Source organism: Lissotriton helveticus, chromosome 1_1, assembly GCF_964261635.1.
Source record: "Lissotriton helveticus chromosome 1_1, aLisHel1.1, whole genome shotgun sequence".
In the NCBI taxonomy this organism is placed as follows: Eukaryota; Metazoa; Chordata; class Amphibia; order Caudata; family Salamandridae; genus Lissotriton; species Lissotriton helveticus.
The window spans coordinates 87,731,794-87,744,869 of NC_136057.1; positions in this window are offsets into that span (position 1 = coordinate 87,731,794).

Below are 13,076 nucleotides of genomic sequence, written 5' to 3' on the forward strand. Positions count from 1 at the left end.
TAATAAACCATGTCTGCACGGAGAGTGCTGAAGTTTCAGGAGCAACACAATATGGAATTGTTATGAGGTCTGATCTCCACGCCTTCATAGTCATAACACAAGTGCAGCCTTTGCCAACTTGGGCTTGAGGCGGGATTGATATTGCTTTGCACGAGAATTGTTAACACACTTGATGCGGTGCACATGCAGAGAGAGCTGGTGTATGCTGATGTGATTCCTTCATGCTAGGACACTAAGGTATGGGCCCGCCCTAAAACAACCCAAAGAGACCTTCTTAGCTAATAATATAATATATGTGTTAGGGAGGGTGAGATATAAGTGTTGTTAACTCTTATTCATTACAGCATGTTAACATGCTGTCACCATTCGCTTTTTATGTCTTAGTAACTATGCTGATAATTTTGATACTGATAATAAGTATACTTGTATTATCTAAGATACTGCGCCTGAGAAGACGGCATTAGTAAATAAACATTTCAAATGCACATGTGTCTTCTTTACTCCATGTTCTGGTTTGTAATGATAATATAACGAAAGAGTGTTCATGAGTCCCACGTACCCTGAGGTACAGTAAGTTCATGTTCTGGTTTGTCTAAACATTGGGTGTTTGATATGTCCAATGAGACACTGTAGCTAGCTCGGTAAGGGGTGAGTTGGTTGCTAAGGTAAGTTTTGGGACATCCTAATTTGCCGAGGTTCCACTCCTCTGTGCACAGTTCTGTGTGAGTACAGAAACCCTGCAACACCACCTCTGCCAGACTACCTGCTCACAGCAGTCACACTGTCGAGACAGGACCCCCTTCAAATGTCACCTCTGCCAGACTACCTGCTGACAGCAGTCACACTGTCTAGACAGGACCTCCCTTCTAATGCCACCTGTGCCAGACTCCCTGCTGACAGCAGTCACACTGTCAAGACAGGTCCCCCTTTTGATGCCACCTGTGCCAGAGTCCCTGCTGACAGGAGTCACACTGTTGAGACAGGACCCCCTTCTAATGCCACCTCTGCCAGACTCCCTGCTGACAGCAGTCACACTGTCGAGACATGACCCCCTTCTAATGCCACCTCTGCCAGACTCCCTGCTGACAGCAGTCACACTGTCTAGACAGGACCCCTTCTAACGCCACCTCTGCCAGACTCCCTGCTGACAGCAGTCACACTGTTGAGACAGGACCCCCTTCTAATGCCACCTGTGCCAGACTACCTGCTGACAGCAGTCACACTGTCTAGACAGGACCCCCTTCTAACGCCACCTCTGCCAGACTCCCTGCTGACAGCAGTCACACTGTTGAGACAGGACGCCCTTCTAATGCCTCCTGTGCCAGACTCCCTTATCTTGAGTTTAGGGGAGCAATCTCATTTCTTTACAATCAGCAGTCAAATGCCAAACATACAAATCATTTTTGTATTCTAATACATATCAAAAAACATGCATTTCTTTTTAACATGTAAAAGCTAGTAATTATTGTGTACATTTTATAGCATCGTGATTGGTTCTAGCTATATATTATTTTTGTGCAATCAATCTTTTTTTTCATTTCTTTTGTGGAACAATCATTTCTTAATTTTGCTCCATTAGCCATCTAGAAATTGTCGTCCAAGAATGTAAAATGGTAATTTTGCCTGGCTATCAAACAGTGTGAGGCTCTGTGACTTTTGTTAATGAGCCCGTACTGTTCTGCAGAAAACTCTTGTGCTCAACCTGCTATCACACAACATGTGTGGTACTGAAAATCCGAACTCGTGTACCCATCCCAGTTTTAGGAATAAAAACTTCGTTGTAATACGACGAATTTAGTGTCAAAAGACCGAGAATGGCGAGTACAGTATGTACAAGCATTTTCGTCGCATTCAGGTGATGATTTCACCTCGAAATCATCATTGTTATCCTGAATCCGTGGCTTCCATTTTGTATATAGCCGCCATTTGGTGTGTTGCCCTTTACATAGGCCTTAATCCAGCTGAATTCGATCCCACAAGGACACGTACACCTTAATCGACTTTCCTATGACCTGTACAAGTTGGAACCATTGCCCCAGGCCGAACTCGTTAGGTCAGTTCCCCTCCCAGTGGCCGAACAAGATATCATCAAGGCTCAACAAACCATAAAACCATTTCAGCGTGCACACCTGCCATATCTCGCTCACATCTATCTCCACTCTTTTTGCTTCACTTACTTTATGATGGGGAGGTGCCCGTTTTATTGAGGGTCCAGCGATATCTGATGAAATGTTAGGCCTTGCCGAGTGATTTATTGTGGCCAGCACGACGTGAAATATGTATATGTCATCATGACTCGGTTTTTTCTTGTAAACCAATAACTGTAAATAACATACTACAAATGCGAAGAATGTTTGCCTGAAGCTAGAAACTTTGTATAAGAAGAGAAGCCTGACTTTGCGAATTCGAGCAGTCTCCTGAGAATATACTCCCCGTGTGGTGTATTTCTAGGACACTTGTTACCTTGGTTGCAGCCAATAAATCGATCTTTGACTTCACCTAGAAGACTCTGAGTTTCTGTGGTCTGGATCAGGAAAGAACCCGAGGTCTCTGGGTGTGCCCTGGCACCGCTGGGTTACCGGTTCTGTGCCGGTTCTTAAAAACCCAGTACCTCAGTTGGCGCCCAACGTTTCCAGTGGTACCAGTCAGCCAGAGGATCGTGAGGAGCTTCGTGTGGAAATTCCGGAGGACGGCCAACCACTTCAGCGACCCCTGCATGTCGACGTGGTCCGAAGGTCTTTGCTGCGAGGTTCCCCGCTTCCCGACGGCTACGAAGGACTGCTGCCTTGGCTATCGCCCTGATTTGGACCCTTGAAGTTTGGTAGAGCGAAACACTAAGACGAGTCTTCTAAGTGACGTCATCGATATTTCAGTTAAGTATAAGTGGAGCGTCTCCCAGTCCTTAGGTGGTTCTTGAGTTTTTGGGTATTTTGAGTTTTGTGTTGGTACTTGCAAGAACCAAAACCGAAGGACTTGTGTTTTCACAAGAAATATCGTAATCGATAATCCTTCGAAGTTTGGAACTAGACTAGTGAGCGAAAATGCCTGGTCTTAGACTTAGAAACTTGTTTTGTCTTGGTACAAATAATAGGGACTCCCGATTGGAGGACTCGTGTCCGGTTCCTCCGGTTGGAACTCCAATATATGAGTTATATGTCAAACACGGAGTAGGTCCCATCGCATATAATGAGGTGTGGATTAAATACACCAGAAACGATGGTGTTCTAAAATGGCCCCAATACGGTAGTTTTGATGCAGAAATTCTAGATAATACTGAGGTCAAACTGTTCAAAAAGAAAGCCCGGCCGGCGATGTTTGACTCGTTCCGCCTATGGCGTAAGGAGGCCAAACAAACGGAAATTAAATTAGAGAAGAAAAATAAGAGAGAAAGGGGTATTTCAGTAATGCAAGCCGCAATGAAATTTAAAGACAATGAAGAAGAACAAATAAGTGAGCAGTTGCACAGGCAACGTAAAATGGCAATAGATAAATGCTATCCTGTTTTACCGTCTCTTCAGCAAGAGACAGCAAAAGAGCATGGAAAAGATCCGTTAATGTCACATTTGCTAAGTTCGCCGCCACCCTATGCACAAAAGGCCACAGCACCTCCGCAACCTTTAGTTGCACCCCCGGTAGCTGTTATGTCTGCTCCTTTACAGCACTCACCAGCTGGCTTCTGTCTCTCTGGTGCAGCCTCCTCAAGGCTCACCGATTACATCTACTTCTCCTAATGCTCCCTCTACAATCTCGCCTAGCACCCCTTCTGTTTCTCATGATGCTCATTCTACAATTGCCTCTGTCTCTGCTTTACCTGACTCTGTTTTGCCGCCAGTTCTCCCTTCACTTTCACCTTCCGTTTGGCATAAAATGGCCAGCATTGTTACTAACATTCCTTCACCTCTTTTTCGGTCGCCTAAAACGACCCCTAATATGGAACGAAGACAGTTGCGAAGCCAAATGCTTGATTATCAGGAGAGAGAGTCATTGAATAGGTTAGCGCGTAAATGGGCCATGGACACTGTAAGATATGATGTGGAGTCTGTCATGGAAGTTTTCCGTCAATGGGATGCACCGACGCAGAGATATGTTTTTGAGCAGATGTGTGTTTTTCTGTGTGAAGATTTGGAAGACAATGGTCAGGAGAGCAACCCGCAAGAGTTGTGTCGTGTACGGTTTAAATTTGGGGACGGCATGATTGTAGGTCCCGATGTCGAAAAAGCAGTTGAGGTATTGTTATCATATCGAAGTAAGGGAAGTAGTTCCGGGTCATCATCTGAATGTGGTACATCTAGTAGGAAAAAGGCACGTCAATACCCCATGAGAGAAGTTCCCCCACAATGGAGGGAGGGTGACTCATCCGCTGTACCACCTGTTCTGCCACACTTTCAGCGTGTTTGGGTCCATGTCCCATGGAAGCGAGCTGAAGTTTTAGCACTCAAACAGACGTTACCTGATCCGCGTAAAAATCCTGCAGGGTATTACAAAGAGTTGTCACAGACTGCTGGGTCATGTATAATGAATTTAGCCGACATCGATATGTTATTTGGGAACGTTGTTCCACAGCCTTTATGGAGTAAAATACGTCATACAGATCATGATCAAGAATTGGGTGACTCATGGGCTAACATTGCTATTGCAGACGACAAGTTGGTGGTGCCAAGCCTGAGCCTTTGATAGCAGAACTCCCTAGTATAATAGTTGATTACATGAAAACGATAATGCCTGCAATACGTGTAAACTGGGACAAGTTATCCGCATGCAAGCAGAAGAAAGACGAAACTGTCTCAGATTTCTTCACCAGGTTTGAAGAAACATTTGTCGATCACAGTGGTCAAGACATGACCACGGAAGGTGGTCAGCGATTATTTGTCGATAAATTCGTGCACAATTTACTTCCAGAATTATGTAAAAAGTTAAAGGATTCAGAAAGTTCTTGGGCTGTCTCGTCTTCGACGCAGATATTGGCTACTGCCCAATATTACGAAAATAGAGACAAAGATGAGAAGGATAAAGCAGACAAGAAAACAAAAGAGTTAAAAACGAAGGTTTTATTACAGCAAGCTTATCCGCCACGTGGCGCTGGTAACGGCCAGAATCACGGTGGTCAGAACAACTATCAGAATAATTTTCAGCATTCTCAGAGAAACTGGCAAAGGGCCGAGTATAATCAGCCACGTGTCACTGTAGGCCCCAATCAGTGTCTGTATTGCAAGGAAGAAGGTCATTTTAAGTATAATTGCCCTATCTTGTTACAACGCGCGAATGGTGTTTCACACGTAAGAGGTAGAGGTGTTCAGCAAACACCTAGAGGTAGAGGACGTGGAAACGTCCCCCAAAATGCGCAGTCTCTTCTACCACAGATTTCTATGAATAAATTCGATCAGCAGAATAACGGATCAAGTAGGACAGCTCAGTACTATACTGATGATTACTATACAGAAAGCGAACAATGGAGCAATAATGATTGCTAGGACAGCCATGGACAAAGAGAGGGAGTTGTTTCAGTTCCAGTAGATCAGAGTGGACCATACGTTGAGGTGATTACATCAGGTGTGTCAGAACCTTTTCTCTTGGATACTGGTGCTACAAAGAGTTCTATTATGCACTCCAAACTCCCTGGCGCACCTTTGTCTGGCAAAATGAATGTTTCTGTGGGTTTTTCTGGCGCCCCGGTTAGAAATCCAATTTCTGACCCTCTGTCTCTTTCTGTTGGTCCTTGTGAATTTGAAGCACCCCTTATTATGACAACAGGTTGTGGTGAAAACTTGTTAGGATTGGATTTACTAAAAAGATTGTATGCAACTTTGTATTGTTCTCCTTCAGGAGTAGAACTTACTTTAGGTAAGAAAGTGGTTTCTCCCATGTACCTGTCAAGAGATAAGCTTCCAGCAGAATTGTCATTTCTACCCGATATCCTTTGGGCCACCGGTCCTAATGATGTAGGTCTTTTAGAAATTCCACCATATGTAGTAACACTAAAAGCCAATGTTAAAATGCCATGAATTCCCCAATACCGAATTTCTAGTGAGGGCGAGAAAGCCTTGCTAGCGATCGTTTACGAGCTAATTGCAAAGGATGTGATTGAGGAAACAAGAGGAAACGTTTGCAACAGTCCAGTTCTGCCTGTTTTAAAACGAACTGACCCTTCCCAGCCACCTGTGTACAGATTCGTGATCGATCTTAGAGAAGTGAATAAAATAGTTGTGCCACAATTTCCAGTTGTTCCCGACATTACCACCTTATTGACTATGATCCCAGCTTCTGCCTCTTGGTTCTCGGTGATTGACCTGAAGAATGCTTTCTTCAGCATCCCGATTGCTGAGGAGAGCAGGGACATTTTTTCCTTCACTTTAGGAGGTCGCAGTTTCCGCTTTAAACGCGCTCCTCAGGGCTACTGTGAAAGTCCGTCAATATACAGTCAAGCGCTAAAAACACAGCTTGATACAATCGTTTTGCCTAAAGGTGCCGCTCTTGTACAGTATGTGGACGATTTGCTCATTGCCGCAGACAATGCGAAAATTTGTAAAAAAGCGACACTGTCACTATTACATCATTTGTGTGAGTTACATCACAAGGTGTCACTTTCCAAGCTCCAATATTGCCGACAAGAAGTGACCTACTTAGGTCACCTCTTATCGAAGGAGGGAAGGAAACTGACACCAGAGAGGATTCAGGCATTAGCGAAATTGAATGTACCTAGAACACAGAGGGAAGTGCGGGCTTTCTTGGGCATTACCTCGTACTGTAGACAGTGGTTCCAAATTTCTCGTTGTTAGCCAAACCTTTGGTGGCATTGACATGCAATAATACGCCCAATCCTGTACCTTGGTCTGAAGAGTGCCAGAAAAGTTTTCTCGAACTACGCGCAGCATTGTGTTCGGCTCCTGTGTTGGGTACCCCCGACTACAGTAAGCCTTTCACATTGTATGTCCATGAGAAAGACGGTTGTGCATTATCTGTGTTGACTCAGTTGTTTGGAGGTAGGCAGCGTCCATGCGCTTACTTTTCGTCGACTTTGGACCTGGTAGCCAAAGCATTGCCAAGTTGTTTAAGAGCCACAGCAGCAGCAGCTGTTTCTATTCGACAGTCTGCTGGTCTGGTAATGAATAATACACTAGTCGTGATGGTTCCACATGCAGTAGAGATGTTACTAAACAGAACTAAGACCCAGCACTTAACTAGTGCTCGGTTGTCTAGTTACGAATTGACCCTACTAGCAAGTCATGTGCGCATAAAACGGTGCAGTACTTTGAACCTAGCTACATTGTTACCAATTGCAGAAGGATCAGATGTTTCAGGACAGCACGATTGTTTCCTTAGAACAGAGGAAGAGACGAAAGGGAGAATAGACTTGTCCGATACTCCTCTTACCGAATGCGATGGTACATTATGGGTGGATGGTTCATGCTTCAAGCTCCCGAATGGTGACACGACTGCAGCATATGCTGTCACGACATTGCACACAATTGTAGAAACTCCAAGCGAGCACAGGCCTTAAATGGCCTGACGCTCTACCTTTAGCACTCCTGTCCACTAGAATGACTGTGCATTCACGAGTGAAACTTAGCCCTTATGAAATCGTTTTTGGCCGGCCAGCCAATATATGGGGAGTGCCTAGACCCACGAAATTTAGTGAACTGGAACACCCTGTTTTGCTCGATAATCTGTATGAATTGACGGCTAAATTGCGTGTTTTGCATCAACAGGTCCACAACACTCTGCCTCCGGTCTCTGACACTCCGGGCCACGACATTGACCCTGGTTCGTGGATCCTTGTGAAAAATTGCCAAAGAACAAAGAACGACCAGCCCAGGTGGACCGGACCTCACCTCGTCCTTCTTTCTACAAGATCTGCGGTTCGGGTGGAAGGAAAAACCAACTGGGTCCACGGGATCCATTGCAGGAAGATACCTTTTCCCCTGCCTTCTGACCAGTGGGTCAAGAAGGGTGGCACTGATCAAGAACGTGATACTATTCCAAATGACGTTCCTTTTAACGATTTGCACATAAGAAGCTCTGACTCTGAACCAGAAAATGAGAACATTTCGCACAAGACTGTGCCACCGCCCGAGCTGTTGAACACTGCAGAGCCTGACTCCTTGTTTCAGGACCAGACAGTACCAGGAAAAAGACGCTACAATCTGAGACCGAGGACAACGAACTAATGAGAGTGATTCCTTTTCATGATTCGAGACCAAGACCTATGGACAAATAAACATATCTTTTTCCTCCCAAGTACTATTTTTGAAAGTGCAGCTCTCCCATTTAGGAAACATGCTTATTTTTGTTTTTCGATCCGCCACCCGGGTTCCGCTGCTAGGGCCGCGATTGGTTAAAGTCTTCGGAAGTGCAGCTAACGACGTTAGGTCGGTGGTTCTGGTCGGTCCAAGGGAGTTGCCCTAGACTGACAGAAGCACTCCTTAGCAGAATCAACCTCCTCATCGCGGGCAGCACTTTAGAGAGGATGGAGTTTCCTAATGTGGAGAGACCTGCCAAACGAATGAACTTTAAGCACCAATTATGCAAAGCAATTTCAAAGAAAAGCTTTATAATATTATGCATTTGTATGTTATTCAGTACGATGATATTTTTAATAAGTTACGTCTTATTCTCTTTTCGCGTAACATTTACACCCACGGCATCGCCCAGACCCCCTACTGTTTCCCCTCATTCTTTCCATCCCCTTCCTGACCACGAATCCAATAGAAGACTAGAATTCATTAATAATTCCTTTATTCAGCTCCTGCACCAGCACCAGCTAGTAATGAACACAACCAACTGTTGGGTTTGTGGACTTATGCCTCACACTACGGATAAGGGTATCCCTTATCTAGTTCTGCCCTTTAGTCACAATGGCTCTGTGTGGGCATGCAGAACACTGTTCATATATGCACGCGAAATCCAACCCCTACGTTCTGTAAAAGACAACCTCAAGACTAGCGCCCTGGTGAAAGGCATAATCGACATGATTAGGGACATAACTTCTTATGTAAATACTCCTAATGATGAGATACTTGCATATGTAGGTTGGAACGTGACCGGATACGGAACTACTTTAAGTGAGAAACAGCAAACGAAGAGGCCTTCCCCGATCTGGATTGTACCCCATCAAGGTAATCTGTGTCTGCAAGGTATTGGCAGAAATCCCAGAGCTCAGTTAGGGAAAAGTGTCTGTACAGAAAGGTATGTTTTTGGGTCTCAGACTCCCCCCGCGTTTTTAGCTGCTAAGGGTACTTATTTCATCTGTCATGATAGAGCCTATACATGGTTGCCCCCTGACTTTTCGGGCTCATGTTTTGTTTCGTTCCTGTTACCTCCCACCTACACAGCAGCGGCGGATTACCACAGGACAAGGGTAGTTAGAGGTGTCTTGAGTAAAGAAGACACTGCAGGTCAAGAATTTGGGGACTTTGCAAAAGGTTTTCTGCCGTTCTGGGGACCCATGGTAAACAGCAGGAACATAAGGCAATTGACAAGGGTAGTCGAGTCCACCGTGATTGAAACTACCGGTGCCCTTAGTAACTTGACTGCTGAGCTCCAGTCGGATCGTCTTATGACCCTTCAGAACAGGGTCGCTCCAGATGTCATCCTTGCAGACCGAGGTGGGGTATGCAGATTGATCCAATCTAGCTGTTGTATTTTTATCCCAGATAACGCTCCGACAATGTACCAGGCCATCTCCAAACTACATAAGATTTCCGAATCTATTCATGTGGATAAAGGAGATTGGTCCCTAATGGGGTGGTTCTGGGATCTGATATCCGGCTGGGGATGGAAAATTCTAATGGTCATTGGGATAATCTTGGCCATCCTTTTCCTGTTCTGTCTGTGCATACAGTGCGCTCCTGCAATATGTGGCCTCTGTGCTACATCATGTATAAGGAAGCCTGTGTCAAGAGATGGACTAAGTACTAGGATGATACTACAGCAACATCTCAATGACTTTAAGAATATAGATCTGGACTCAGACTAACATGAGGATAGATTAATTGCCTATGTAAGGGCAAAAGGAGGGTTTGTGGTACTGAAAATCCGAACTCGTGTACCCATCCCAGTCTTAGGAATAAAAACTACGTTGTAATACGACGAATTTAGTGTCAAAAGACCAAGAATGGCGAGTACAGTATGTACAAGCATTTTCGTCGCATTCAGGTGATGAGTTCACCTCGAAATCATCATTGATATCCTGAATCCTTGGCTTCCATTTTGTATATAGCCGCCATTTGGTGTGTTGCCCTTTACATAGGCCTTAATCCAGCTGAATTCGATCCCACAAGGACACGTACACCTTAATCGACTTTCCTATGACCTGTACATGTTGGAACCATTGCCCCAGGCCGAACTCGTTAGGTCAGTTACCCTCCCAGTGGCCGAACAAGATATCATCAAGGCTCAACAAACCATGAAACCATTTCAGCGCGCACACCTGCCATATCTCGCTCACATCTATCTCCACTCTTTTTGCTTCACTTACTTTATGATGGGGAGGTGCCCGTTTTATTGAGGGTCCAGCGATATCTGATGAAATGTTAGGCCTTGCCGAGTGATTTATTGTGGCCAGCACGACGTGAAATATGTACATATCATCATGACTCAGTTTTTTCTTGTAAACCAATAACTGTAAATAACATACTACAAATGCGAAGAATGTTTGCCTGAAGCTAGAAACTTTGTATAAGAAGAGAAGCCTGACTTTGTGAATTCGAGCAGTCTCCTGAGAATATACTCCCCGTGTGGTGTATTTCTAGGACACTTGTTACCTTGGTTGCAGCCAATAAATCGATCTTTGACTTCACCTAGAAGACTCTGAGTTTCTGTGGTCTGGATCAGGAAAGAACCCGAGGTCTCTGGGTGTGCCCTGGCACCGCTGGGTTACCGGTTCTGTGCCGGTTCTTAAAAACCCAGCACCTCACATGCGGCTCATTGACATTTATAAATGATTCTTCACTCTCCTGAAGAGAAGCCGCGTGCTCACCCTGGCTATCACACAGCATGTGGGTCGGAGAGTTTCATTATTAATTTGTATCTGCTGAACAGACTCCTTGTGCTCGGCCTGGCAATCACACAGCTGCGGCTCCGTGGCCTTCATTATTGATCCTGCACTCTTCTGAAGTGAAGCTGTGTGCTCGGCCTGGCTATCATACAGCATGTGGGTCGGAGAGTTTCATTATTAATTTGTATCTGCTGAACAGACTCCTTGTGCTCAGCCTGGCAATCACAGCTGCAGCTCCGTGGCCTTCATTATTGATCCTGCACTCTTCTGAAGTGAGGTACGCGGCCTGGCAATCACACAGCTGCAGCTCCGTGGCCTTCATTATTGATCCTGCACTCTTCTGAAGTGAGGTACGCGGCCTGGCTATCACACAGCTGCATCTCCGTGGCCTTCATTATTGATCCGGCTCTCTTCTGAAGTGTGCTCGGCCAGGGTCGGAGAGTTTCATTATTAATTTGTATCTGCTGAACAGACTCCTTGTGCTCGGCCTGGCTATCACACAGCTGCAGCTCCGTGACCTTCATTATTGATCCTGCACTCTTCTGAAGTGTGCTCCGCCTGGCTATCACACAGCTCTGCAGCTCTGCGACCTTCATTATTGATCCTGCGCTCTTCTGAAGTGTGCTCGGCCTGGCTGTCACACAGCTGCTGCTCTAGCTTTCAGAAACCTGTTAATAACCAGGGGCCTGATTTAGATCTCGGCGGACGGGTTACTCCATCACAACGGTGATGAATATCCCGTCCGCTTAAATATGAATCCTGCTGGATATAATGGAATTCATATTTCGACGGATGGGATATCTGTCACAATTGTGATGGAGTAACCCGTCCACCGAGATCTAAATCAGGCCTTAAATGTTTCAACTTCTCTGTCTCCTCGGATTTGATTTAATGATGATGGAAATGATCATCATTTGTTCTACATCAGAGCTTCAGAGGTAAATGTCAGCACTGCAAGGGTTAACCCGGAGAGCTGATGCTCACATTCTCCTGCTTCAGAGGTAAATGTCAGCACTGCGAGGGTTAACCCAGAGAGCTGCAGCTCACATTCTCCTGCTTCAGAGGTAAATGTCATGCACTGCGAGGGTTAACCCAGAGAGCTGCAGCTCACATTCTCCTGCTTTCACTTCTGCTTTTCTACACAGTTCTTGGCCACTGTCACAGAACCATTAATGATGCATAAAATGATCAAAACCACAGCAGGCTCTGAAGAATCTTCATTTTGTGCTTGTTAAATTATTTTGAGTTTGTTGGTTTTATATGTTTTATCACTAATCTCCAGAATTAGCTGAAAATGTCCTTGTTAGTCCAAGCATTGTTCATGGTGTTGATTTTACAGGCAGCATGGTTAGGTGTGCTTGGATTTCTTTCGTTATAACTCTCTTACAGAATAAAAACCAACAATGTTTCTTTACTTTTAGTCCACTTTGTGCTAGTCTCCCAATGGGTTTCCTGATATTTCATGTTTTTCCTAGCTGTAGGGAAATAAACAATAGCAGAGAATAGACATTTTTATAATTTTTCAAATATATGTATTTTTCTTCTTTCCTACTAGTTCAGTCTTCTATCCCCTGCTTTTTATCAGCTGGTATTTGAATGTCCCGTATGCTTGTAATTTTATCAGTTTCTATAATTCCTTCATTTCACAATAACTGCACTTTTTTGCTTCAGTGCACACCTACAGATGGGTATTATTGATGATGTAATTAAATTATTACCAAATTCATTCAGCTCTATGTTTATTTCTATGTGAGTTCAGTAATGGTGGTGTGCTTGCTGATGTCTTTGTAGGTTTGAAGATTGACTGAAGCTCTTCACACATTCACTGCAATGGTATGGTTTTTCTCCTGTTTGTGTTCGCTGATGTTTATGTAGGTCTGATAAGCGACAAAATCTCTTCACACAATCACTGCACTGGAATGGGTTTCCCCAGTGTGTGTTTTCTGATGCCGCATTAGGTACGATAATTTACAAAAGCTCTTCAGACATTCACTGTAATGATATGGTTTTTTCCCTGAGCGTGTTTGTTGATGAAACATTCATCCTGCAGAGGAACTAAAACTACTTCCGCATTCACTGCAAT